At 41.5% G+C, this 27,694-nt stretch overlaps 1 protein-coding gene across 43 annotated transcripts in view; it reads right to left on the bottom strand.

Annotated features, from left to right (window-relative positions):
• The window catches only part of NPY (neuropeptide Y), a 248,678-nt gene that overhangs the window by 50,874 nt on the left and 170,110 nt on the right, over window positions 1-27,694 (bottom strand). For 37 of the 43 annotated variants that reach the window (XM_081533938.1, XM_081533974.1, XM_081533946.1 and 34 more), the window contains one exon: window positions 1,333-1,440. The gene's annotated coding sequence lies outside the window, so the exon portion shown is untranslated. Of the gene's footprint in view, window positions 1-1,332; window positions 1,459-2,233; window positions 2,285-4,301; window positions 4,423-23,393; window positions 25,071-27,694 lie in introns of those variants that run through there. The other 6 variants (XM_081533948.1, XM_081533972.1, XR_014066656.1 and 3 more) reach the window with 4 other exon arrangements.

Raw genomic sequence — 27,694 nt, forward strand, 5'->3', positions numbered from 1 at the left:
TCTGATGATTCCCTAGCATGTTAGGCTCTGATTAACTAGTTTCTGCTGAGGGCAGGCTTGTTTAGAAGAATAAAATGTTCTAGGGTCTTTCACAAAGATTTCTTTTCCCCTCCCTCTGCCAGAAACATGAGACAATATTCCTCCCATATTTGTTGTGGGAATCTGGTCAAGCTTCAGGAGGTAAATCTCACAATACTGTGGAGGTCCCCATATGACTGGGTCCATCAGGAGTTTTCAACTCTCAGACTTGTATACACTAAGCCTCCAGCAATTCGTCAATTACAGTCCAGGTTTTCCTACACAACTCTGCTTCCTGTGGCCATTTCTGCTGATCCTATTGCATACATTTGTTTTTCAGTGTTTATATAGAAAAAGAAGTAAAGAAATGAACCAGGATTGTGCTTCCAAACGCTGAGGCAGCAGACTGTTGCTCTTTACTCTTCTTTGTCAACAATACAATGACACTTTATCATTTTCTTTCTAACCTTATATGTTTTAATGCTTAGTATGTGCATTTGATAAGAAGGCATCATTCTGGTGTCTAACCTGTCTTTGTAGTCATGGTCATGTTCCTTTTTATTAATTCATTTGGAATTCGATATAAACAATGAAAATCACTCAGATGGATTTGTGAGGCACCAACTCAAACATCAGACCCTTAAATATCACATTTTGTCACAATGATTCAGGGTGCATACTTCCAAGTTCTCAGTTGTATTTTGTTTTTATCCCTTTCTTAGTGAAGATGAACAGCAAAGAATACCCTACTTTTCCTTCTAGGAATCACTGTATTTTTCTTTCACTATTACAACTCTATAATTTGAACTGTCATGGTTGTACTTTAAGAGGAGAACTTTAGAACTAGTTTCTAAACATTAAAGTAAGGAAATTAAAAAAAAGTGAGTTAAGCCCTATAATGTTTGTCAACCTTATTTAAACATTTTTGGGTGATTTTTAACTCTCTCTTGAAATCCCACAGCATCTTCATCATAACTATCAATCATATGTGAGGAATGATGTGCAGGGTGAGTTTGTAGAGAACACTGGTTAACAGAATGTAAGCTAATCAAGGGTTCACTCTCCAGGCAGTGTTTCAGGCACCAGGAAGAATTTATTTAAATATTGACATGGATGACATGTCATCTTCTCTGACCTGTCTGGAACTTTTCTGCCTGCAGTCAACTCCCAGCAGCATCCTGGCCACAGATTGTCACCATCTGGACCATAAAATTTGAAAATATGATGCTTAGCAAAACTGACATGAGTGTGATACCAGGAGCTGTTTACATCATAATATTAACATATATGTGATGGGAAGAGACATGGACTTACTTTCCCCAGAGAAGCCCTGATTTCCTCAGCGATGAGTCTCTGCTTCCTGCGCGAACTGCTCAGATAGGAGCATGGTTCATCTTTTTCTGGTCATCCAGGCAAGATTTTCTGAAAGTGAGAGATTGCCTAAATTTCACTTATACTCTAAATGACAGAAGAAAGCAGAAAAGTCTATAATCACTAGTACTCATGCTTACCAGGACCTTCGTGTTGTGACATCACTGGGCCTATTTGTCAGTCTTGACATTCCATCATTAGGTTTTGGGGTTTTTTTTTGTCTTTATCCCTACTCACATCAATTGCATATACCCATATATAGCTTCCACTATCCCTTGATAGCATATAATATTAAGAGCTTGGAAATTAGAGTGTGTATTCCATGAGAAAGTTACTTACTCCTTTCAAGTCTACATTTCCTATAAAATGGGGATATGACCTCTAACTTGCAGAAGCATTGAATCTGGGACAGAGGAGGTCTCCCAGAACTGGAAATTATCATGGGCAGCTCTCCTCTCCCTTGAGTACCTGACTGTTCTAATTACCAAATAAGGTCACCCATGTGTCTTTCAGGCTGTGCCTCATGAAGCAGGGTCTTACTAACTCCATCTGGGTCATCATACAGGACACACCAGAATACCGGCCTACTAATTCTATCTGGTTCCATCACGTGAGACATGCCAGAACATGGTCCTACTAACTCTATTGGGCTCTGTCACACTGGAACCGTCAGAACACTGTCAATCAGCTTGTAAGTTACAAGACCTGCTCTCAGCAGTTGATCTATCAATATTAAAAACATATCACTGTTTAGGACAATGGTTTGTGGGAGCTGTTCAAGTTCAGAGGGAAAAAATAGCTTGAGAAAACATAGAATTTAAGGTGAAATGGGGAGAATATTCACCTGATTATAAGCTCAGAAAAAGTTTTACAAGGGATGTCACTGGTTTTAACTAAACAAAAACATCCTTTAATAATATTAGTTGTTGTTATTGTTCAGTCACTAAGTCATATCCAACTCTTTGTGACCCTGCTGGCTGCAGCATGCCAGGCTCCCCTGTACTTCATTACCTATTTGTAAGCTAGCTAATTTGTGTAGGCATATAGATACAGAAGGGGCATACATTTACATATATTTACATATATATTTAAATATATATGTAAATATATAAATATATATTTATATTAAATATTTATTATTTAAATATTATTTAAATAATAATATTATTATTTATTATTTAAATATTTATTATATATTAAATATATTTAAATATATAATATTTAAATATATTTACATATATTTACATATATCCATGGTTTATTTTCCTGTGACAGTAGGCATTTCTGTTCAAATGCAATGTTACACAGCTAAAAGGGCTCTTTTAGTCCCACAGCCAAGCAAAACACTCTTTCATCCTGTTGATGGTTTTAAATCTTGTCCCTCTCCTCTCTGGCTCCCCTACTCTGGGGAAAAAACACACATGAATTAACACAGCCTCCATGTCATAGTGCCATCATCCCCCTATTTAGCAATCTCATTCAAGCTAATTAGTTTATAGAAATACATGTCAAGTTAGGATAGAGAGTATGTGATCTTCAACTTAGATATCTGTTCATCACTCCTTGTCTCTTTCTCCAAGCCCACTCTTCCTACTCAGGATGTAAGATCAAGTTATTTGCACTGCTGTTTGAGGGCTTTCAGCCTAAGTTCCTTGGTGCAGGTTTTGATTATCAGTTTCACAGATTTGGAAACTTAAAAAAATGGCCTTGAGAGTCTCTGGAAGAGGGACTCACCTAAGAAATACAACAACAGACAAATTTATAAGCTATATCACCTTATATCAAATATAGGGGTTTACAGATGCAGCTAAAGAACCATGTCTGATCATCAACAAATGGCAATTTCTTAATTAAGGGTTAGTCCTACTGGAAAAGTTGAAATGGAACAGAAGGCTATTTGGTGGTGGAGCATCAGAACAGTCCATATTAGGTGCCCCTAAAGGCAGTGGTTTTCAACTAGTGGTTATATTGCCCCCTGGAGGACATTTGGCAATGTCTGGAGACACTTTTGGTTGTCACAACTGGGTAGGGTGTGTTACTGGGATTGAGAGGCCAGAGAAGCTGCTGAGTGCCCTAGAAGGCACAAGACAGCCCCCAACAACAAAGAATTATCCTTCACAAAGTGTGAATAGTGTTGAGGCTAAGAAGCTGCTTTAAGAGGCAGTTCTACTCAAGTCTCAAATCTCTTCTGTCATCTCTCTTTTCTCAGCATATAAGTGAAACACAAAACTACTCAATAAATCAAATTAAATGATTAACCTTCCTATAGGGCCAACAAAATACTAACTATCAAAAGTCTCAGTTGTTACCCAGAACAAGCAGTGAGTGCTTCCTGGCTCATTGTTCCTTCCTCTGAGTGACAGGTGACAGCATCATTTAAGAATATATATTAATATTTTATTCTAGGCACTGTTTGTGAAAGGAGGAAAGTGAGTTGGGAGGAAAATCCTCAAGTTTTGATCAAGCCCCAGAAGGACAAAAAGCTCAAACCCCAGGCTGGATGAATGTATACAAAACTGCCCACAGTGAATGACAAATTACTGCTGTTAAATAGCCTATCAAAGCTTCAGAGGATAGAAAGATAAGCTTATTTAAAGTGACTTCTGGTACAGGCACTGAAACACAAGCTTCTTCTGAAAGCTTTTGGATTGGGGTGAGGAAGGGAGGGAGTTGGGGTAGAGGTTAGGGCTTGGGTAGTCACAGCGGTAGGTGGGGGAGGTAGCTGGTGAACCAAAAGAAGAATAGGAGGCTCTTTGGGATGTGGGAGGAGTGCTGGAGCTGGAGATGATATGGCCCTTGGATAGGATGATTGTGGGCTTACCACCAACCTTGGGAAGCCTGGCATGCTGCAATCCATGGGGTTGCAAAGAGTCAGACATGACTAAGTGACTGAACAGAACTGAACCACCAACCTTCCAAATCCTGGTCCAACTCCTGAAGTATCAGGTCCTTCATAAGAGTAGAGCAAGTTGACCTTCCCTGATACAACTTAACAAATAGCCTTGGCTCCTGACACCATGCCCTGATCTCCAGCTGGCAGAGAAAAAGACAACGCACAGGGAAATGATAGTTGACCCCAGGAAGGCAATGCTGACATCAGTGGATGGCCTGTGGTCTGGGGCAGCAGGTGGTCATAGAGCTGGGAGGCTCCAAAGGAGACCTAGTTGCACTGGGTGAGTCTGTGGGACCTCTGAGCTCCATCTCCATTTCTATAAAATGAGTAAGTTAGATTAGATCATAGACAAGGTTCTTTCCAACTCTGAAAGTGCCTGGTTTTATTGTTCATTTCTACTACCTAATGTAAATCAGCTAATGCCTATAGGTTGTTTTTCTTTAATGTTAATTTCCTTTCACCAGCTTTGCTCTATCCCTAAGTTAATGGTTAAATTTGAAAAACATTTTTGTATCCATAATTGTTTAGAAAAAAATAATACCGTGATTTTGAGGGAGCCAACTAATCACAACCTTTGTCTTGATTTGGACTCTTCGAGAAGCCAGTCAGCTTCCCAGGTGGCGCTAGTGGTCAAGAACCCACCTGCCAATGCAGGAGACATAAGAGATGCTGGTTTGATCCCTGGGTCGGGAAGATCCCCTGCAGGAGGGCATGACAATCCACTCTAGTATTTTGCCTGGAGAATCCCTTGGACAGAGGAGCCTGGCAGGCTATAGTCCATAGGGTCACAAAGAGTCAGACACGGCTGAAGAGACTTAGCAGGCATACACAGAAGCCAGTACTGAGAAGGATATTTCTCTAAGTACTTTTCTTGGAAGGTGATCCTAGGAAATGCAAATAGGCATGGGAAAGGAACACAGGGAGGGAAGGAGGTAAAGTCTGTGGCCAAGTCTGTTACACTGAGGGCAACTGGAGCTCAATCTGTGCGACATCTTTGGGAGGCAGGAAATTTCTCCCCATTGGATGGCAAGAAGTTGAGGAATTTAGACACCAATTCCTCTCCAATGTGCTTGATGCTGCTTCCTGGATACTATTAGGTTGGTGCAAATTCAAATATTGTTTTGGACTGTGAATTTTAAATCATTATAACTAGGCTCAAACATACCTTTATTCATCAAAATAGGAACCATAACAATCAACACATTTTTGCCAATGAGAAGTAAGTGCCTATTTTTATAGCATAAAAATCCATGCTTTGGGATTCTACAAACTCTTAGAAAGCATTTTCTGCATTCTGCTGATTGTGGAAGTGTTTTCCCTGCAAAAAAGTTGCAGAGATGCTTGAAGAAGTGGTGAGAGTTGTTGGTGACTGGTTGGCAAGAGGTCAGGTGAATATGGCGGATGAGATAAAACTTTGTAAAGAGAGATAAAACCCAATTTGTTCGTCTTTTGAAACACTGGTTGTGTGAAGTGCAGTCAGGCATTGTTGTGGAGAAGAGTTGGGTGCTTTCTGTTGACTGAAGCTGGCTGCAGGTGTTGGTTTTCAGTGCATCTCATTGGTTTACTGAGCATACCCCTCAGATGTAATGGTTTTGCTGAAATTAAGAAAGCTGTAGTGGCTCAGATGGGCAGCAGACCACCAGTGACCATGACCTTCTTTTGGTGCAAGGTTGGCTTTGGGAAGTGCTTTAGAGCTTCTTCTCTGTCCAACCACTGAGCTGGTTGTCATTGGTTGTTGTATGCAATCCACTTTTCGTTGCACGTCACAATCTGATCAAGAGATGGTTTGTTGTTGAGGTACCATTTCACACCAGTCAGAATGGTTGCTATCCAAAAGTCTACAAGCAATAAATGCTGGAGAGGGTGTGGAGAAAAGGGAACCCTCTTACACTGTTGGTGGGAATGCAAACTAGTACAGCCACTATGGAGAACAGTGTGGAGATTCCTTAAAAAACTGGGAATAGAACTGCCATATGACCCAGCAATCCCACTGCTGGGCATACACACCGAGGAAACCAGAATTGAAAGAGACGCGTGTACCCCAATGTTCATCGCAGCACTGTTTACAATAGCCAGGACATGGAAGCAACCTAGACGTCCATCAGCAGACAAATGGATAAGGAAGCTGTGGTATATATACACAATGGAATATTACTCAGCCATTAAAAAGAATACATTTGAATCAGTTCCATTGAGATGGATGAAACTGGAGCCCATTATACAGAGTGAAGTAAGCCAGAAAGAAAAACACCAATACAGTATACTAATGCATATATATATGGAATTTGAAAGATGGTAATGATAACCCTATATGCGAGACAGTATAAGAGACACAGATGCATAGAACAGTCTTATGGACGCTGAGGGAGAAGGTGAGGGTGGGACGTTCTGAGAGAAGAGCACTGAAACATGTATATTATCATATGTGAAACAGAACACCATTCCAGGTTCGATGCATGAGACAAATGCTCAGGGCTGGGGCAATGGGATGACCCAGAGGGATGGGATGGGGAGGGAGGTGGGAGGGAGGTTCAGGATGGGGAACACATGTAAACCCATGGCTGATTCATGTCAATGTATGGCAAAAATCACTACAATATTGTAAAGTAATTATCCCCCAACTAAAATAAATAAATTTATTAAAAAAATAAAACAAGGGAAACAAACAAACAAAAAGACAAAAAAAGAGATGGTTTGTTGTTGTTTCATAGCATAAGAGAAGACCAACCCTTCAAAACGACAATTTTTTTTTATTTCTGGCCAGTTCACAAGGCACCCACTTATTAAGCTTTTTCACCTTCCCAATTTCCTTCAAACGCAGAATGACCATAGAACGGTCGAAGTTGAGTTCTTTGGCAACTTCTCCTGTAGTTGTAAGAGGATCAGCCTCAATGATGGCTTTCAATTATTGTTGTCAACTTCCAATGGCCAGCCACTATGCTCCTCATCTTCAAATCTCTTGTGTCCTTTGCAAAACTTCTTGAACCATAACTTAACTGTATGGTCGATAACAGTTCCTGGACCAAATGCATTGTTGATGCTGCGAGTGGTCTCCACTGCTTTACAACCCATTTTGAAACTCAAATAAGAAAATCACTCAAATTTGCTTTTTGTCTAATATCATTTCCATAGTCTAAAATAAATATAAAATAAACAGCAAGTAATAACTCATTAGCAAAAAATATAAAGAGAGAAATACACTTAAAATGATGTGTAACCTAACCACATTTATTTAGAATGTATTCCAATATCAAAAAGCAAATTTTAACAATGCAAAAAGTGCAATTACTTTTACACCAACCTAATAACTCCTTCCGGAGAAGGCAATGGCACCCCACTCAAGTACTCTTGCCTGGAAAATCCCATGGATGGAGGAGCCTGGTAGGCTGCAGTCCATGGGGTCGCTAAGAGTCGGACACGACTGAGCGACTTCACTTTCACTTTTCAGTTTCATGCATTAGAGAAGGAAATGGCAACCCACTCCAGTGTTCTTGCCTGGAGAATCCCAGGGACAGAGGAGCCTGGTGGGCTGCCATCTATGGGGTCGCACAGAGTCGGACACGACTGAAGTGACTTAGCAGCAGCAGCACCAATAACTCCTTCTGTACAGACTGACAGTCCATGGGCAGAGAGTCACAAGTGCCCACAGTAGCAGCCTTCAGTAGGTAAACATTCCCACAAGATATGGTTATACTACTGACAGCATCTGCTTCCAGACCTGGATGCAGGAGACAGTTGGGAACCAAATGAGTTTTATCACTGGTAAAATTGGGATGGAGAATGCAGTTTGGATTTGAGGCTGAAAGCAAAGGCAGGCAGATCAGCCCTAGAGCTGCAGGCCACTCCTGGAGGTCATGGAGACCCAGCCTCAGGAAACTTACCCTGTGGGGTACACACCCTGGCTTGTGGATGAGGGGCTCAGAGATAATGAGAGCAAGAATGCAGGGGCCCAGCTGTGAGACTCTACCTACCCACAAGGGATTTAGGGTGGGAATAAGGGCAGAAGCTTCTGCCTCCCAAACTCCCTGAGGTGGTGGGAGGGTTGACCCTCATTTTAGGAGAAATTCCTAGTATGTGTACCCCAGCCAAAAGGTAAGAAGAACAAAACACACAAGGCAGCTACCCTTAGCCTGCAGCTCCCAAAGCCCCAGAGGTCTCAGATAAGTTAATGACATCTGAGACCTCACAAGGACACTGAATATAATACCTGGCGCTTACACATGGGGCTTCCCAGTGGTAAAGAATCCATCTGTCCAAGTAGGAGATGCAGGAGATGTGGGTTCAATCCCTGGGTTAGGAAGATACCCTGGAGGAGGAAACAGCAAACTACTCCACTATTCTTGCTGGGAAAATCCCATGGACTGAGGAGCCTGGAGGCTATAGTCATGGGGTCGCAAAGAATCGGCCACGACTCTCTGGAAGGTGGCTTTCCCTTGTGCTCAGGCAGTCCTGGGTTCCTAGAGTGAGAGTGGAGGGAGCCTGGCAGCTTCATTGGAGACTTGTCACAAAAAAGATATGATGACTTCTCTGTCAGCTTGAACGCAAATAGAAAAGATCTGTGCAGGTGATCAAGAGATCAAGCCCTGAGCCTTTGGAGTGGGAGCACTGACTCCAAGACCCTAGACTACCAGAGAACTAACCCTAGGGAGTATCAAATAGTGAGAACTCACACAAACGAAACCGCTTGAATAAAAGACCCAGCATCACCCAACCACCAGTAGCACCCTGTACAGGATGCCTCATCTACAGTGAAAGTGAAGTCGCTCAGTCATGTCTGACTCTTTGTGACCCCATGGACTGTAGACTACCAGGCTCCTCCATCCATGGGATTTTCCCGGCAAGAGTACTGGAATGGGTTGCCATTTCCTTCTCCAGGGGATCTTCCCAACCCAGGGATCAAACCTGGGTCTCCAGCATTGCAGGCAGATGCTTTACCATCTGAGCCACCAGGGAAGCCTCATCTAAACAAGAAACAAACAAAAAAATACAAACCCAATCATCAGCAGACAGCATTACCACATCACTCAGCCTTGCCCATCAGAGGAAAAACAAACAAACAAACAAAAAACTCAATACAAATCTCACCCTATAGGAAGCTTACACAAACCACTGGACCAACCTTAGGAGGGCAGAAACCAAAAGGACTAAAGAATTTAACCTTCTTCAAGAAAAGAATTCAACTTTCCTTGAAGCCTGGGAAAAGGAGACCTCAAACACAATAAGTTAAAAAAAAAATAATGAAAAAGCAGAGAAATACTACACAAATGAAGGAACAAACTAGAAACACAGAAGTCCAAATAAATGAAGAGGAAATAGGCAAACTCCCTGAAAAAGAATTCAGAATAATGATAGTAAAGATGATCAAAAACCTTGAAAACAAAATGGAGAAAATGCAAGAATCAATTAACAAAGACCTAGAAGAATTTAAGAATAAACATACAGAGACAAACAACATAATTACTAAAATTAAAAATACTGTAGAAGGAATCAATAGCAGAATACCTGAAGCAGAAGAACAAATCCGTGAGCTGGAAGATAAAATGGTGGAAATAACTTCTGAAGAACAGAATAAAGTAAAAAGAATGAAAAGAACCAAGGAAAGTCTCAGAGACCTCTGAGACCATATCAAAAGCATCAACATTTGAATTATAGGGGTCCCAGAAGAAGAAGAGAAAAAGAAAGGGTATGAGAAAATGCTTGTAGCGATTATAGTTGAAAATTTCCCCAACATGGAAAAGGAAATAATCAGTCAAGTCCAAGAGGCACAAAGAGTCCCATACAGGATAAACCCAAGGAGAAACATGCCAAGACACATACTAATCAAAGGAACAAAGAGTAAACACAAAGAAAGAATATTAAAAGCAGCAAGGGAGAAGCAACAAGTAATGTACAAGGAAAACCCCACATGCTTAACAGCTAATCTTTCAGCAGAAATTCTGCAGGCCAGAAGAGAATGGCAGGATATATTTAAGGTACTGAAAGTGAAAAATCTACAACCAAGATTACTGTACCTGGCAAGGATCTCATTCAGAATTGATAAAGACATAAAAAGCTTTTCAGACAAGCAAAAGTTAAGAGAATTCAGCATCACCTAACCAGCTTTAGAACAAATATTAAAGGGACTTATATTAGTCTTGGGTGTTCATTGGAAGGACTAATGTTGAAGCTGAAACTCCAATACTTTGGCCACCTCATGCGAAGAGTTGGTTCATTTGAAAAGACCCTGATGCTGGGAAAGATTGAGAGCAGGAGGAGAAGGGGACGACAGAGGATGAGATGGTTGGATGGCATCACTGACTCAATGGACATGAGTTTGGGTAAATTCCGGGAGTTGGGGATGGACAGGGAGGCCTGGCATACTGCAGTCCATGGGATTGCAAAGAGTAGGACACGACTGAGCGACTGAACTGAACTGAACTGAACTGACGGAGTCAAGAAATACAAGAGAAAAAAAGATCTACAAAATCAACCCCAAACAATTAAGAAAATGGTAATAGTAACATATATATCAATAATTACTTTAAATACAAATGGATTAAATGCTCCAACCAAAGGCACAGTCTGGCTGAATGGATAAAAAAATAAGACCCATATATATATATACTGTCCACAAGAAACCCACTTCAGACCTCAAGACACATATAGACTGAAAGTGAGGATGGAAAAATATATTTCATGCAAATGGGAAACAAAAGAAAGCTGGGGCAGCAATCCTCATATCAGACAAAATATATCTTAAAATAAAGAATATTACAAGAGATAAGGACACTACATAATGATCAAGGGCTCAGTCCAAAAGGAAGGCATAACAATTGTAAATATCTATGCACCCAACATAGGAACACCTCATTACATAAGAATTGGCCAGGACTGGGCACATACTCATGGAACTTATACATACTATTACTTTTCAAATACCAATTCTTTTAAATGTATGACTGAATTCATGGTAGGCTTTATGCATTATGTATTTTTTTCAATCAGTGCACAATACATGGGTATGTGAAGTTATAAAATTACTATGACTTTAAAAATAAACTACAGGCATTGAACTTTACACTGATATCCTCTCAATTCATCCCCCAAACAAGCATTACCTTATTCACATTTTGCAGTTGAGGAAACTAAGGCTCAGAGTCATTAAGCAAATAATTCTAAGTCATGGAGTTAGAAATCAGAGGATCCAACTGAAAATCTGTTCTCAGTGTAGATTCATGTACAAAATAATTTAATGTGTAAAAGTCATGAATGAATGAGATGAAAAAAATAAGCAGTATGTAAGTATGCTAACGTTTGCAGGATTGTCTCACCTGAAGCTCCAGGAATAGTATGTTTTTTAATGGATGGACTGTCTGAAGACAAGACCCCATGTGCACCAGCTTCCATAGGTTAGAGGTCCTGAGACTAGGATGACTTCAAAACTAGGTCTTAATTCTCTGCTTCTGCATTTGTTGCAATTCTCTTCAACTCTCCCTTAATTGACTACTTTGCAAGAGACACATTGCAGAATAGCTGCCAAAATTTTGAAACCTACCACTGCTCTCCCCACACCACGACTGTATCCCTGGATACACAGAGGTGGTCCCAACGCTTTCTGTGTGATATGACTCTGTGCCCCTGGCCTCATGATGAATGATCCAGGGGGGCACCTGGCCGAAAATGACCTAGTAAAGTTCTTCCCAGGAACATAAAGCTGGGAACTGAAAGGCACTCAGCATGGGATCAGAAGGGGTGGAGCCATGCTCCCAGCAAGGCACTGGAGATTAGGTCCTCTGAACTTTTCTGCCATTCATGGGGCCTGGAGCTGCTCCTTTGAGAGACATGGTGGCTCATCTGTTCTTCTAATTCTTTGATTAAATGTATTATTCCACTAAATCCTACCTTTCACTTAACCAACCAGAACCTGTTTCTGTTGCTTGATACCACAGAACTCAAATGAAAGTCAAACTCTCATCAGAGATGAGATCATCCACAGGAGAGGACATAGTTGCAGGGAGCTTACATCGGGTGGGCAAGAGAAGACAGTGAGAAGACAAGCATACAAATAACCATCACATGAGGTCAAAGGACAAAGTGGGATCATAGAGGCACAATATATAGAAGGCAGGGATTGAAGAAGGCTTTATGTAATGGAGCCTGGGCCTTGAAGGATAAATGGGAGATTAACAGGAGAGACAGGGGAGGGAGATCCATAAGATCAGATACCATAAGCAAAGGGAGAAGTGGGATTTGGCTGCATGGTGGGGAGGAACTGGATAAAGTCTGGACAATGGCTTGGGACCAGATGCTTTTCCAGCAAGGTTCTTTGTAGCCCTTCTAATAACATCCTGTGATTAAAACATAACTTGATACATAGTAACTGATCTGTTTTTCATTCACAGTATTTTATTCTACTTCTTGACCCTCCCCCATTTAACCATCTAAATATTCCTACACATATTGCTCCCTTAGGGAACAGAAAGCAGAAAACAAAACAGCAGTCAATTCTTGGATTCTGAGTTTCCAAATACTAGCCTTCAGAGAGGGACAGGGTTAAGGCACAAAATAGAAATGCTACAGTAAAACACACCTAGAGAGAACCAGTCCGATAAGTTTGACTTTCTCAAGTCATGTCAAGGATTGAGGGGTTATTTTTTAAAAAGCAGCAGCAGTAGCAGCTGGCTGTGGCTTGGTACTAATCTAAGCTGCTTCATTCCATCTCAGTTCAGTCACTCAGTTGTGTCTGACTCTTTGCAACCACATGAACCACAGAATGCCACGCCTCCCTGTCCATCACCAACTCCCTGAGTCCACCAAAACCCATGTCCATCGAGTCAATGATGCCATCCACCCATCTCATCCTCTGTCGTTCCCTTCTCCTCCTGCCCTCAATCTTTCCCAGCATCAAGGTCTTTTCCAGTGAGTCAGCTCTTCGCATCAGGTGGCCAAAGTATTGGAGTTTCAGCTTCAACAGCAGACCTTCCAATGAACACCCAGGACTGATCTCCTTTAGGATGGACTGGTTGGATCTCCTTGCAGTCCAAGGGACTCTCAAGAGTCTTCTCTAACACCATGGTTCAAAAGCATCAATTATTCAGTGCTAAGCTTTCTTTATAGTCCAACTCTTACATCCATACATGACCACTGGAAAAACCATAGCCTTGACTAGATGGACCTTTGTTGGCAAAGTAATGTCTCTGCTTTTTAATATGCTGTCTAGGTTGCTCACAACTTTCCTTTCAAGGAGTAAGCGTCATTTAATTTCATGGCTGTAGTCACCATCTGCAGTGATTTTGGAGCCCCTCAAAATAAAGTGAGCCACTGTTTGCACTGTTTGCCCATCTATCTGCCATGAAGTGATGGGACCGGATGCCATGATCTTAGTTTTCGGAATGTTGAGCTTTAAGCCAACTTTTTCACTCTCCACTTTCACTTTCATCAAGAGGCTCTTTAGTTCTTCTTCACTTTCTGCCATAAGGGTGGTGTCATCTGCATATCTGAAGTTATTGATATTTCTCCCGCCAATCTTGATTCCAGCTTGTACTTCCTCCAGCCCAGCGTTTCTCATGATGTACTCTGCACAGAAGTTAAATAAGCAGGGTGACAATATACAGCCTTGACGTACTCCTTTTCCTATTTGGAACCAGTCTGTTGTTCCATGTCCAGTTCTAACTGTTGCTTCCTGACCTGCATACAGGTTTCTCAAAAGGTAGGTCAGGTGGTCTGGTACTCCCATCTCTTTCAGGATTTTCCACAGTTTATTGTGATCCACACAGTCAAAGGCTTTGGCATAGTCAATAAAGCAGAAATAGATGATTTTCTGGTACTCTGTTGCTTTTTCGATGATCCAGTGGATGTTGGCAATTTGATCTCTGGTTCCTCTGCCTTTTCTAAAACCAGCTTGAACATCTGGAAGTTCATGGTTCATGTATTGCTGAAGCCTGGCTTGGAGAATTTTAAGCATTACTTTACTAGCGTGTGAGATGAGTGCAATTGCGTGGCAGTTTGAGCATTCTTTGGCATTGCCTTTCTTTGGGATTGGAATGAAAACTGACCTTTTCCAGCTCTGTGGCCACTGCTGAGTTTTCCATATTTGCTGGCATATTGAGTGCAGCACTTTCACAGCATCATCTTTCAGGATTTGAAATAGCTCAACTGGAATTCCATCACCTCTACTAGCTTTGTTCGTAGTGATGTTTCCTAAGGCCCATTTGACTTCACATTCCAAGATGTCTGGCTCTAGGTGATTGATCACACCATCGTGATTGTCTGGGTTGAGAAGAACTTTTTTGTACAATTCTGCTGTGTATTCTTGCCACCTCTTCTTAGTATCTTCTGCTTCTGTTAGGTCCCTACCATTTCTGTCCTTTATTGAGCCCATCTTTGCATGAAATATTCCCTTGGTATCTCTAATTTGCTTGAAAAGATCTCCAGTCTTTCCCATTCTATTGTTTTCCTCTATTTCTCTGCATTGATTGCTGAGAAAGGCTTTCTTATCTCTCCTTGCTCTTCTTTGGAACTCTGCATTTAAATGGGCATATCTTTCCTTTTCTCCTTCGCATTTCACTTCCCATCTTTTCCCAGCTATTTGTAAGGCCTCCTCAGACAGCCATTTTGCTTTTTTGCATTTCTTTTTCTTGAGGATGGTCTTGATTCCTGTCTCCTGTACAATGTCATGAACTTCCATCCATAGTTCATCAGACACTCTATCAGATCTAGTCCTTTAAATCTATTTGTCACTTCCACTGTATAGTCATAAGGGATTTGATTAAGGTCATATCTGAATGGTCTAGTGGTTTTCTCCACTTTCTTCAATTTCAGTCTGAATTTGGCAATAAGCAGTTCATGATCTTATCCACAGTCTGCTCCGGGTCTTGTTTTTGCTGACTGTATAGAGCTTCTCCATCTTTGGCTGCAAAGAATATAATCAATCTGATTTCGGTGTTGACCATCTGGTGATGTCCATGTGTAGAGTCTTCTCTTGTGTTGTTGGAATATGGTGTTTGCTATGACCAGTGCGTTCTCTTGGTAGAACTCTATTAGCCTTTGCCCTGCTTCATTCTGTACTCCAAGGCCAAATTTGCCTGTTATGCCAGGTGTTTCTTGACTTCCTACTTTTGCATTCCAGTCCACTATAATGAAAAGGACATCTTTTTTGGGTGCTAGTTCTAGAAGGTCTTGTAGGTCTTCATAGAACTGTTCAACTTCAGCTTCTTCGGTGTTACTGGTTGGAGCATAGACTTGAATTACCATGATATTGAATGGTTTGCCTTAGAAACGAACAGAGATCATTCTGTCATTTTTGAGATTGCATCCAAGTACTGCATTTTAGACTGTTTCATTGACTATGATGGCTACTCATTTTTTCTTAAGGATTCCTAACCACAGTAGTAGATATAATGGTCATCTGAGTTAAATTTACCCATTCCAGTCCATCTTAGTTCACTGATTCCTAGAATGTTGATGTTCACTCTTGTCATATCCTGTTTGACCACTTCCAATTTGCCCTGATTCATGGGCCTAACATTCCAGGTTCCTATGCACTATTGCTCTTTACAGCATCAAATCTTGCTTCTATCACCAGTCCCATTCACAATTGGGTGTTGTTTTTGCTTTGGCTCCATCCCTTCATTCTTTCTGTAGTTATTTCTCCACTGATCTCCAGTAGCATATTAGCCACCTACCGACCTGGGGAGTTCATCTTTCAGTGTCCTATCTTTTTGCCTTTTCATACTGTTCATGGGGTTCTCAAGGCAAGAATAGTGAAGTGGTTTGCCATTCCCTTCTCCAGTGGACCACATTCTGTCAGACCTCTCCACCATGACCTGTCCATCTTGGGTGGCCCCACATGGCATGGCTTAGTTTCATTGAGATAGACAAGGCTGTGGTCCATGTGATCAGATTGGCTAGTTGTCCGTGACTGTAGTTTCAGCCTGTCTGCCCCCTGATCCCCTCTCTCAATGCCCACTGTCTTACCTCGGTTTCTCTTACCTTGGATGCAGGTTCTCTCTTCCCACCTGCTTCAACAAAGCACAGCAGCCGTCCCTTACCTCTGACTCGCGGTAGCTCCTCTCGGCCACCGCCCCTGACCTCCGGCCCGGGGTAGCTCCTCTCGGTCATTGACTTTGAATCCCAAATGGGACCAGCTTATCAGTCACCAATGTGGAGCAGCTCAGCGGCAAGGCTCAAAGGATTTCCAGGAAACAAGTTCCTGACACTAAAAGTAGATCCTAATTGTTTCTAGCCTTCAGGAAAGTTCCCTTTCCCTGACCTCCTCTTACTTGCAGTGTCCTCGCTTTCTTTAATCCTCAGCCCTTCCACTTCAGCGACCCCCCCAGACTCCCACCTTCAACTACGTTTTACTCTTGACCCAACCTGGAGATGTCTCAGGTGACCTTTCTTCCAATAGTGATGCCCCTAGCTCGCCACACCCCATATGTGCCCTTTTCTGCTGATCACCCTTGTTTTCAGAGAATCCTACTGATTTTCTGTCTTTTGCTGTCCTATTCTGAGTGCTGAAGGCAGACCTATGTCGACTAAAAAAAGATGCACAACTTGAGAGTTGTGAGTTAAGTTTTATTTGGGGCAAAATGAGGACTGCAGCCCTGGAGGCAGCATCTCAGATAGCTCTGAGAGACTGCTCCAAAGCAGCAGTTTGGGAAAGTCAATATATAAGGTTTTGGTGAAGGGGGAGTTCAATACCATGAAGCACTCATTTTACAAAAGGGTTTTTGTTAGTCATGAGGATCTGATGTCACCATGAAGGGATTTAGTGCTTCTCTAGATATGAGGAGATGCAAGGATTGAGATCATAAGATCTGTTGCTAAAAACATCCAACTATCTAAAGTCCTGTCCCACCAGATTCCCTGGAGCACAGAGTGCCTCACTTCACCCTGAACTCCCTCAAGGACTCTTGAAGGTCAACAGCTATAGTAGCATGGGGTTCAATCTCCATAGAGGCAGAGGGCAAATACCTTTGTTGTTCAGTCATTGGCAATGCTCTTGGTAAGTGCTAATTTGTAGTTGACACCTACACAGGGTGTCACCGAACCTCTTTCATTTTCCAGCTATTGGTTGGGTTTGTCAAATAGGAAGGGCCAGGGGAAGATCAGAGGGAGGGAAGAGAGGGAGGTCAGGGTGTCTGATTCCCCATCTTACTCAGGGTCTTGCCACAGCATGGGCTATGTTTCCCCACAGCAGTCACTATGACCTGCTGGCCCTTCTTCTAGAGCTCCCAGCTCTCTCTAGGCTCCAGCAGCACTGTCCCTTTCATTTGCTCCTTGAGACCTGGGATGGTAATGGCAGACTTTTCATTGAGTGTCATGTCTCTTGCTGCAAACCTAACTACAGATTTCCTAAAGCTCTAGTTTTTCTCCTTACTGGACGGGACTCTGCAGTGGTGATAACCTGTAGTTGTTAGAGCATATCCAAGCAGCCTCTTAATCATAGGAAAGAATATAATTGGGCAGAGATGGAGTTGTGGGGATTGGTAGTGAAAAGCAGGAAGATCTGGTTTATTATCATAGTTAGAGCCTTTGATAGGGAAGACAAGCACCCACATTCTAGCCCTGAAATTCATCACATGAAGTTAAAAGAACTTAAATTCTTAAAAGTTAATGCTTAAGATCAAGTCTTAGAGTTAATAATCTTATGTCCCAGCATTCTTAATTTGTACCTACCTTAAACATCAATCATCTGGTATGAATGTGACTTTCTTTATCTGTCTCTCCCATTGGGCAGTGAAACAAAAAGCCAAATTGTATTCATCTTTGCAACCAAGCACCTTGTAAAATGTCTGACTCCAAGCATGTGTTCAATAACTTTTTCTGAATGAATGGAAAGATGATCCCTTTGCTTAAATTTCCTCTGATGATTGGGCTGCCAGTGTTCACATCCCGACCCCGCCACTTACAAGCACTCTGTAGCCTGGGTCAAGCTGCTTAACCTCTCTGTGCCTCAGCATCTCATGCACAAAATGAGGATTAATAACAGTACTTACTCAATGGAGCATTTTATGGATTAAATGATATGAAAGAATAGCAGTTAGTACAAAGCAGGGTGCATATTTATCTCCCAAACATTGTCAGTTATTGTTGGTGGCAGTACATGGGGAAACCCTCTGCCATACAGCATATGCTAGGAAAATTATTGTAAAACTGATCTTATAAACTGAGATATGCTAGGTCAATATTAAAATAATAATGTCAGTGCTGTTATTGAATCTTAAAAGGATTTTGAAGGAATCAGGAAAGTGGAGTTAAGGAATGCTTCTCAAATGGAAATAATTTTGATTCCAGGAGACATCTGACATCGTCTGGAGACATTTTCAGTTGTCATAACTAGGGGATGTTATTGGAATCTGCTGAGCAGAGGCCAGGGATACTGCTAAACAACCTACAATGCAAAGGACGGCCTAACAGCCTCTCCCTGCTTCTTTACCGCCGAAGAATTTTCAGGTCAAAATGTCAGTAGTGCTAACTTAATGAACAAGGACTTGATTTTGCACCTGAGACTCTGAAACTCCCAGGCCAGGGACACCTGAGCCTGTCTGTTACCCTCTTTTATTTGGCAAAATCCAATGTATACCTGGCTGTGATCACAGAGCATGTTGTACCTTCTCCCTGTGTGCTGTCTCTCCCACTGGAGGCAGCACCTATACCAGGAATAGGCTACTTCCATCAGCATCCTCTTGGGTAATTTATTTTTAAATGTTTACAGAGCAAGTGGGAAGGGTGAAAAAATCAGAGAACATTTGAGAAAACATCCACTCATGTTCATTTGTTCTTGGAACTCATGACCAGCCATCAGAGCCACAAAGAACAGGGGTGGAGTTCCAGGTACCAATATAGAAACAGGGACATTAAGCACCTGCCTCATTGTCCACAGCATGTTGCTTTAGGCTTTGTCATTGCCAAGGCCAAGTTTTGTCATCATTACTTGTTAAGATACCATGGCAAGGTCTTGCCCCCTAAAAACTGTAGTCTCATTACTTCATCTCCTTAAAATCTTTTTAATATGCATTTAACACCCACTTCACTGTTGCTTCATTTCAGAGTTTTATTTTTATTTTTTCCCCTGCAATTGATCCTCATTAGTTTTCACATTTTTGGCAGGAACTCTCATATCAATACTTGCTGAGCCAAATCCATTTCCTTGAAAGACATTCATTGATTTATTCATCTATTCATTTGTCAATTCATTCCCTCGTCATGACTACAGTGAGTAGGATTGCCAGGTCCTAGGGTACGTGCATGACAGACCTTGTGCTAAGCTCAAGGTTACAAAAACAAAAATAACAGCTCACAATCTAGTTAGATGAAAGAATTATTTTAAAAGCGGCTGTATATCTTATGACTTAGCAATACCAATTTCCAGGAGCTCTCTAGGGAAATGCTCACGTATGTGTGCAAAGATGTGAAATAAAATGATTATTGTAGCATTGTTGGGCTAGAAAAAAATTGGAAAAAAGCTGAATGTCCATCAATATGATTAATGCTAAATAAAATGTGGTTTATGCATATGCAGCAGTTAACAGGGAGGGTCTATTTCTAAATATATCATTACAGATAGATCTCTGAAACATACAGTCTTGGAGGAAAAGTCCCCAGAGATTCATACCAAACTCAGAGCAGAGGTTGCCTGTGGGCACATGGGAGGGGATGGAATGTGGATTAAGAGAGGTGGTCAGAGAAGACTAACCTAATGGAAATAGTTTTATTTCTTAAAAGGGTTAAATGTGTTGCTTATGCACGTTACATGTAAAACTAATAAAATCCCACTTTGCTACTATAAGGCAAAGTGGTAGTATAAAATGAAGGGCTCCACTCTTCTTTAGTACATCAAAAAAGCTTTGGGAGACAAAGAGACATATGAACTGGGTCTTTAAAGGCCTTGTAGGAGCCTGACAGGCTGAGGTGAGGTGAGGGGGTTTTATTACATATGGGGGAGAGCAAAGATGCAGATATACCACTCCCTTGGAGCAGTTCCACATGACTAACCCATGCAGTGTAGAGAAGTGGACAGCAGGTGGGGGAATGTGACACTGAAGGGGGCAGATATAATACATCTGGGACCTAAGATGGTACCAGAAAATGAATGTTTTTATATTTCTTGTTGAGAAGTTCTCCATTTTCTCCTGTAAGCAATGGAAAGGCTACAAATGAGGAGTGATATGACTAGATGTTGAGTTTGGAGAAATCAATTAGGTAAGAGTGGTTTTCTCCCCAGAGGCTGTAGAGGACAGATGTGCCCACTGCCCAACACATCTATAAAGGTTAAAGCGTGTATAAAGGGAAGTGTGATGTATTATACTCAATATCCAGACTTTAAAAATTTGTTAAAATATATATTGAAGAGTGCGTGAATCTTAAGAGTAACTTTGATGCACATTTACAAAGCAAATACACCTGACTAACTTTGATAGAAATCAAGATACAAAATGCTCCTAGCTTCCCAGAAGTGTCTCTTACGACCTCTCTCAGAAATTATACTCCTGAAAGAAAACCATGATGATGACTTCATCTGTATTTGATTTTTTAGTATAATGTAAGGTAGGGGTCAAGGATTTTTTTCTCCCATATTGCTATCAACTTGGTTCAGTTCCAAAAATGGAGTGCTGAAGTGAGAGCTCTGGGGAGAAAAGAGGAACTCTTAAAGATAGGAAATGTAATGAAGAAGGCTGGAGAGAAAAAGCACATTTAAAAGTCCACATATTGAAACTAGATAGAAGTGACGGTTGTACAACATTGTGAATGTTCTAAATGCCATTGGACTGTACACTTTATAATGGTTAAGATGCTTGGGGGTGGAAAGAGGGTAGAAAAAAATCCATGTATATAATATTTAACTGCTGTCTGCACAACACAATTTGATCTCACATTCTCTATGTATTTATTTCTCCATTACTTTTTTGAAAAAGAAATTAGACATAAGCTTATAGGGTAAAATTAAGTCCACAGTATAAAAGCCATGAGTAGACAGCTTGGGCTCACTGCTAGGAATAGTGTTTACCAGTCTGAGAGGTCCAAAGGCAGAACAGGCTCTCCTGAGGAGGTGGGGGTAGTGAGTAACACTGGTGGATTCCAGCACAGACTATAAATGAACTTGGGATTGAGAACTGGCTGTCTGGCTGGTGAGCTGGGGTAATTCTAAGCCTTTGCCAACTCTAACTCTGATTCATATTCCTTCTCATTTGAAAATTGTCAGGCCTTTCACCTTACCCATAAATACCTTCTTTACATAGATAAAACATTATTTCACTAAGGAGTCAAGAAGTCTAGGTATCTAAAGGGCTTTGCCATTAGATGGTAGTGAGTCAAATTTCCCCAGGATTAGAAGGTTTTGCTTGAGTGCAATATCCTTGCTCCTCTGAGGCAAGGGTATTATAAGCCTAGGTTTGCAAATAGTGTTAGAATAGGAAGAGGGGTGACAGTTTCCAATAAAAATGAGTCGCTGTTTGTTCCAGTTATTTGTGCTGCAAATAACCCCAGACTCGGTGGTTATGCGGAGAAGGCAATGGCACCCCACTCCAGTACTCTTGCCTGGGAAACCCCATGGACGGAGGAGCCTGGTGGGCTGCCGTCTATGGGATCGCACAGAGTCGGACACGACTGATGCGACTTAGCAGCAGCAGCGGTGGTGGTTATGACAGCCACAATTTTGTGGGTCAGAAGTTTAGAAAAGTGAGGGTAGAGATGGCTCATTCATGCTCCATGATGTCTGAGGCCTTGACTGTCTGGGGGCAACTCAGCAGCAGGGGGACTGGGATCATCTAGAGGCTTCTTCACTCATATGTCTAGTGCTGGGACAGGGGCGGTCAACAGGAGAGCCTCCATGTGGCTTCTTCAAGGGAGCTGGACTCCAAAAGCAGGTATCCCAGCAGACAAGGTGGAAGATGCATCTCCTTTAATACCTAATCTCAGAAGTCAGGCAGCATCACTTTGGCTGCCTCTTATTGGTGACAAGTGAATCATAAACCCATGCAGAGTCAAGGAGGGGAGACTTAATCCTTTTCCCCTCAGTGGGAGAGTGGCAAGGTCATCACCTTGGAGAAGAGCATGTGGGATGAGAGATGTTCACAGTCACTTCTGAAGACCATAACCTGCCATGCAATTAAACCTCCATAATATCAAGATGTCCCTTACATCTTCTGAAACTCTTTCTCTTACTCCTCCCACCCCTTTCTATAGCCACTTGCCCCGCACCCCCACCACCACCACCTTCCTTATTACAGCCTTCCAAGGTGGCTCAAGTGGTAGAGAATCCACCTGCCCATGCAGAAGATGTGAGTTTGATCCTGGAGTTGGGAAGATTCCCTGGAGGAGGAAACGGTAACACAATCTAGAATCCTTGCCTGAGAAATTCCATGGACAGAGGAGCCTCATGGGTTATAATCCATGGGGGCCCAAAGAATTCAACACGACTGAGCTATAGAGCATGCACACACTTCCTCATTACAGAGAGCAAAATGTACAAGTTACTTTTGCTTTCTTTTTTTTCCATTGTCACTTTTGATTAATCTAATCTCAAGGCATTCTCGGAGAAGGCAATGGCACCCCACTCCAGTACTCTTGCCTGGAAAATCCCATGGATGGAGGAGCCTTGGTAGGCTACAGTCCATGGGGTCGCTAAGAGTCGGACACAACTGAGCGACTTCACTTTCCCTTTTCCCTTTCATGCACTGGAGAAGGAAATGGCAACCCACTCCAGTATTCTTGCCTGGAGAATCCCAGGGACGGCGGAGCCTGGTGGGCTGCCGTCTATGGGGTCGCACAGAGTCGGACACGACTGAAGTGACTTAGCAGCAGCAGCAGCAGTAGCAGCAGCAAGGCATTCTACTCTTTTATTTCCTCTTTTCTTCTCCCTGTATCTCTCCTCTCACTTTCTTTGATTTATGAGTTAGGAGGAAAAAGCTCTCAACTCTTACACAACGAATGATAAAAATCTGTTAGAAACACATGAAGGAAAAGGAAGCTAGATGTTTTGACATGTGCTTTGACATAAGGAGGAACAGTCCTATGGAAGCCCTTCAACATACCAAGGAGGCCTTTCCCAGAATGCATAAAGCTCTTCTCTACACTTTTTGGTAAGACAGATTTTCCTCAAGCATACGAATTTAAGATAAATCAGGAACTCTTATCATATTTTATTTCATTTATATTACAGTTAAATAAACCTTCATGGATTGGCCTGTTTTATTTACCACAATATGTTCCCACCAAAGGTGCACTAGGGTTCCCTTTTTTCCGTACCATGAAAGGCCCTTGTGAGTATGTGTTCAATGAAACATATTCGTTATCAGATCTAACCTAAAGGCAACTGTAACACTCACCAACTGGATTACCAATGTGTGCAAATATGACATGGCTATTGCAAAAATATAAAGAAGAAAACAGTTGTTCCCTGTATATTGCCATAGAAAGTGATCTCCACTTTGCCAATGAATAAAAGCATGGAATCATGGGGTTTATTTCTTCCAGATTGTACAGCACCTTGAACATAGGGTTACAAGGTAAAATAGAATCATATAAAATTAAAACCTTGACAGCTAACTCTCATTGTCAGGTTAAGTGTCTGCACTCCAGTGAAATGCACTGGAGTCTTTAATCCCAGAGAAGCCAAGAGTCAGTACATTTTTCACTTTGTTTCAGGGTGAAATCAGTGATGGATCTTGTCTGTTTGCCATGCTTGTCAGTAAAGCATGTACATCCTGTCATTCTACAGATCCCTCTACATTCATGCTTTCCCAAAACCCTGTATTTCCTTGTAATGTGATCACCAATGTATTGGATATGGATTTGGGCAAACTCGAGGAGATGGTGAGGGACATGGGGGCCTGGTGTGCTGCAGTCCATGGGGTCACGAAGAGTCAGACACATCTGGTGACTGAACAACAACAACAGTGCTGGTTAATCCAAAAATAGTCCCCTAAGGAGAGAGACCACTTTAAATACTGCTCTGTTCCCAACAGTTGTTTTGTTGTTGTTGTTGTTGTTTTAATTAAAACCTCATTTGTACAGGGGAATAATGTTTTAGATGGAAAGCAATAGACACAACTTGCATTTATTTTTAATGTCAGCACCAAAAGTTTCAGAGTCTCCTGCTGAGATGTTAGGCTACTGAATTAGTCTCCTCCAAGCTATTTGTAGACTCATTAATTGAGAAATTAGAGAAATAAGGGTACATATGCCTATGTAGTTAAACTGCCCATTTTGCCTTTCTTCACTAAAGCAGTTTCCCAGGATGTTAATTGACTGGACAACTTCTCTGTGTCTGGTAGATCTTGATAAGCTGTACATTAAAAAAACACTGCTCCCACACTTAAACTGTCAGGAGACAATTTTGTTTTTTAAAAACAGACTTAGCACTTTGAAGAGTTAATTACAATCTAAGGAATATTTCTGTTTGGTGTACCTCTTGGCATATTGGATACTAACAGCCCCTTCCTGCCATTAAATGATAAAAACTTCCTATTGGATTTTCTGGTTTGCTCTGGGCTTGGAGGAGAGGCTGTCCTGAGAGCATTCACCAGACTGCTGCTTTGTTTTCAATAAACCATTAATTTCCTTGCTGTTTTGCTTTATACAGAAACTGTATTTGATTTCTGTGTCTGCCATCCTCCCTCCATTTGGGTGCCTGTCGTTCATCACCCCATCAGCCCGACGCGTCTGCAGATGCATTGTCCTTTTTCATGAGGATTCTGGGAGAAATGACCATCTGTGTCCTGAGCTTCTCTGTGCCTTTATCTTTATGAATCCTGACTCATTCTTCTTGGTGGTTAATTATCCGTTTTTCTTCTGACTTTTATTTCTAAGGAAGAAAACACGTCTAAGCTTTCCTTTGGAAAAAAATGAATAGATGACAAAGAGGAAGAGAGAAATTGTGTTTTGCACAGTTTTTAAGCAACTGGCAATGATGACTGGCATCAGTCCTTTTAATATTTTTTATATTGACAGCTTACAGAAACTATTTATTTGTCCTAGATTTTCTGGGACAGCCTCAGTTTCAAAGATTCTTGCCTGCTGTTGTCTCTTCAGATAAATGCATTCACAAATGGGAAAGAAAAATGAAGCTCCTTTGATGAGGAATATATCTGATTTTTAGGTTCAAAATATATAAACAAGATGATTGTTTGAATAAACATGAATAAAGGCTAGTGTTAAAATGAAATAACACAAAGAGGTAGATCTAGTTTATTATTTAATTTTACATGTATGTGTGTGCGTGTGCATGCTTGCATATGTGTGTTATTTTGCTGCATGGTAGAGGCAAATAATAAGCAGGTCAATAAATAAATATAATTAGATGCATTGTCAAATTTAAAAAGTATAAGCTTTGGAACTAAACAGACCTGGGTTGGAATGCTGGGGGTCTGGGTTGGAAACCTGGGCTGGAATGCAGCCTGTCACTTAGGAATGAGCTTCCATCTAACATGCCTGAGCCTCAGTTCGCCACATCTTAAACAAGAATAATATTTATCTGATAGAGCAGTTGTTAGGATAAAAAGGGCTAAGATTTGTAGCAGTTGTTAGGACAAAAACAGCTAAGCCCAGCACAGGGCTTAGTATAAAGAATTGCCTTTTTCAGAAGGCAATTAGTATTTTTAGGATTAACATAGCTGTGTTACAGTTAAAACAAGCCTCTCTGGAGGGGGCCGGGAAGAAGAAAGATGAGGAAGGAGAATGTGGAGTGGGTCCCTGTCTCCTTTGAGAGAGAGAAGTTAGTTATGCAGGTAATTCTACTGTCACCAGGGCTTGTCTTAAACCAAGCAAGCTCATGTTCAGATTAGCACCTAATTGCCCAGGAGTGGATGAACCGGGACCTGGGGGGTGGGGGGCAGGCAGCCCTGGATGACCCTTTTCAGAGAAGCAATGTCATCTGTGTCCTACTGGAATACAGATCTAGCTCTAGAGCATCTTAGACCCTCTGCCATTTCCTGTCCTGGTGGTGCCTTCAGGGCTGGGGTGGGGCAATCAGGCTGCCAAGTCCACTTTCCTTGTCCACATGCCAAGGCTCCACAAGATGGATGTGAAGCAACTCATTGTCCTAAACCACCTCATCCACAGCTACTTGAAAAGTCCGGTTTCCATATTTCTTTTCCAGGTTCTAGATTTCCAGATCTGCTGCAGTGAACTAGAAAACTTCACAGCAGCGCTGGTTATTAATCCTTTAAAGTGGATTCTAAGAGAGGGTTCTGAGCCAGTGGTAGGTAGGAATGGACCTGGTTAACCAATAGCTCTCAAAACTCAGGTGCATTAGCCTCAGCTAATGGGCTTATTAAAAATGCAGGTTCCTACACCTTTCCCCCAGGTGTTCTAATTCAGTAGGTATTTCAAAAACTTAAAAGAATGAATCTTTCCATTTATCTACCATTTGCTCGTTACTTTGTGCCAAGTCCAGTGCTAAGTGCTTCACATACACGACCTGTTCTTGTTTACCCTCAATCCTATGAGACAGAGGTTGAGTAACGTGGCTAAGATCAGCCTTAATTACACCTTTGACCTACATGAGTAACCCCTGAAGTTCTGTGTCATAGGACACCCTTGCCTTGCTTGAGTCATGGGCTCCCATTTCCACCAACTTCTAACCCGCTCCCTCAACCTTCCCTATACACATTCGGACTAAGTTCATTTGGGAGTTGGACTGGACAAGCGTATGTTTCTAAATTTGTTTATGAAACAAACAACAAAAATTTACACAGCACTTTCCAACCTGATTTCTGAGGCGTCCAGGCCCTAAAAGGCCCCATCTTACCTTGTAAAAGGACCATTCCTAGGCACACAAGAAGAACCATTTCCCCAGTGTTCTTCCACCCTACAGTAAAAATAATTTCAGATTTTTTTCTAAATATCTCTTGTTTCTTAAATAAAGGCATCTCAGACCTTCACTTCTGTAATCCTTCTAGATTTTTCTTTCTATATTGCAAGAGCAGTAATATCTTATTAATATGCTTTTTCTTCTCAGCCTATGGTAGACATGCGGCAGTTTTATATTCTATTTAATAAGAAACGTGTAACTGAAGGCTCACAGACTACTCTTTGTCTACAACAATTTCCCAAGGGTATCATCATTATAGGAGAAGGAAATGGCAACCCACTCCAGTATTCTTGCCAGGAGACAGAGGAGCCTGGGCAGGCCATGGTCCATGGGGTTGCAGAGAGTCGGACATGACTGAAGCAACTAAGCATATATCATCATTATGCTCTCAGATGGCATCTAAACAAATAAATATTATTTTATCAGTCATTCTGACTAGCATAGACTTTGGTAACAGAATTGAGCCCAAAGATAGAAAATTCCTTATTAATTTCGTGAAAAACAAAAACGTACATCCATTTGGTATAACTTATAATGCCTTAGCACTGAGAAGAAATTTCTGTTTTCAGTATAAAAATAGTGGAGAGGACAAGAACAATTTTGAAGAGCAGTTTAGA

This window comes from Giraffa tippelskirchi, chromosome 10, assembly GCF_054371585.1.
Source record: "Giraffa tippelskirchi isolate mGirTip1 chromosome 10, T2T-mGirTip1v1.2.pri, whole genome shotgun sequence".
NCBI classification, from domain to species: Eukaryota; Metazoa; Chordata; class Mammalia; order Artiodactyla; family Giraffidae; genus Giraffa; species Giraffa tippelskirchi.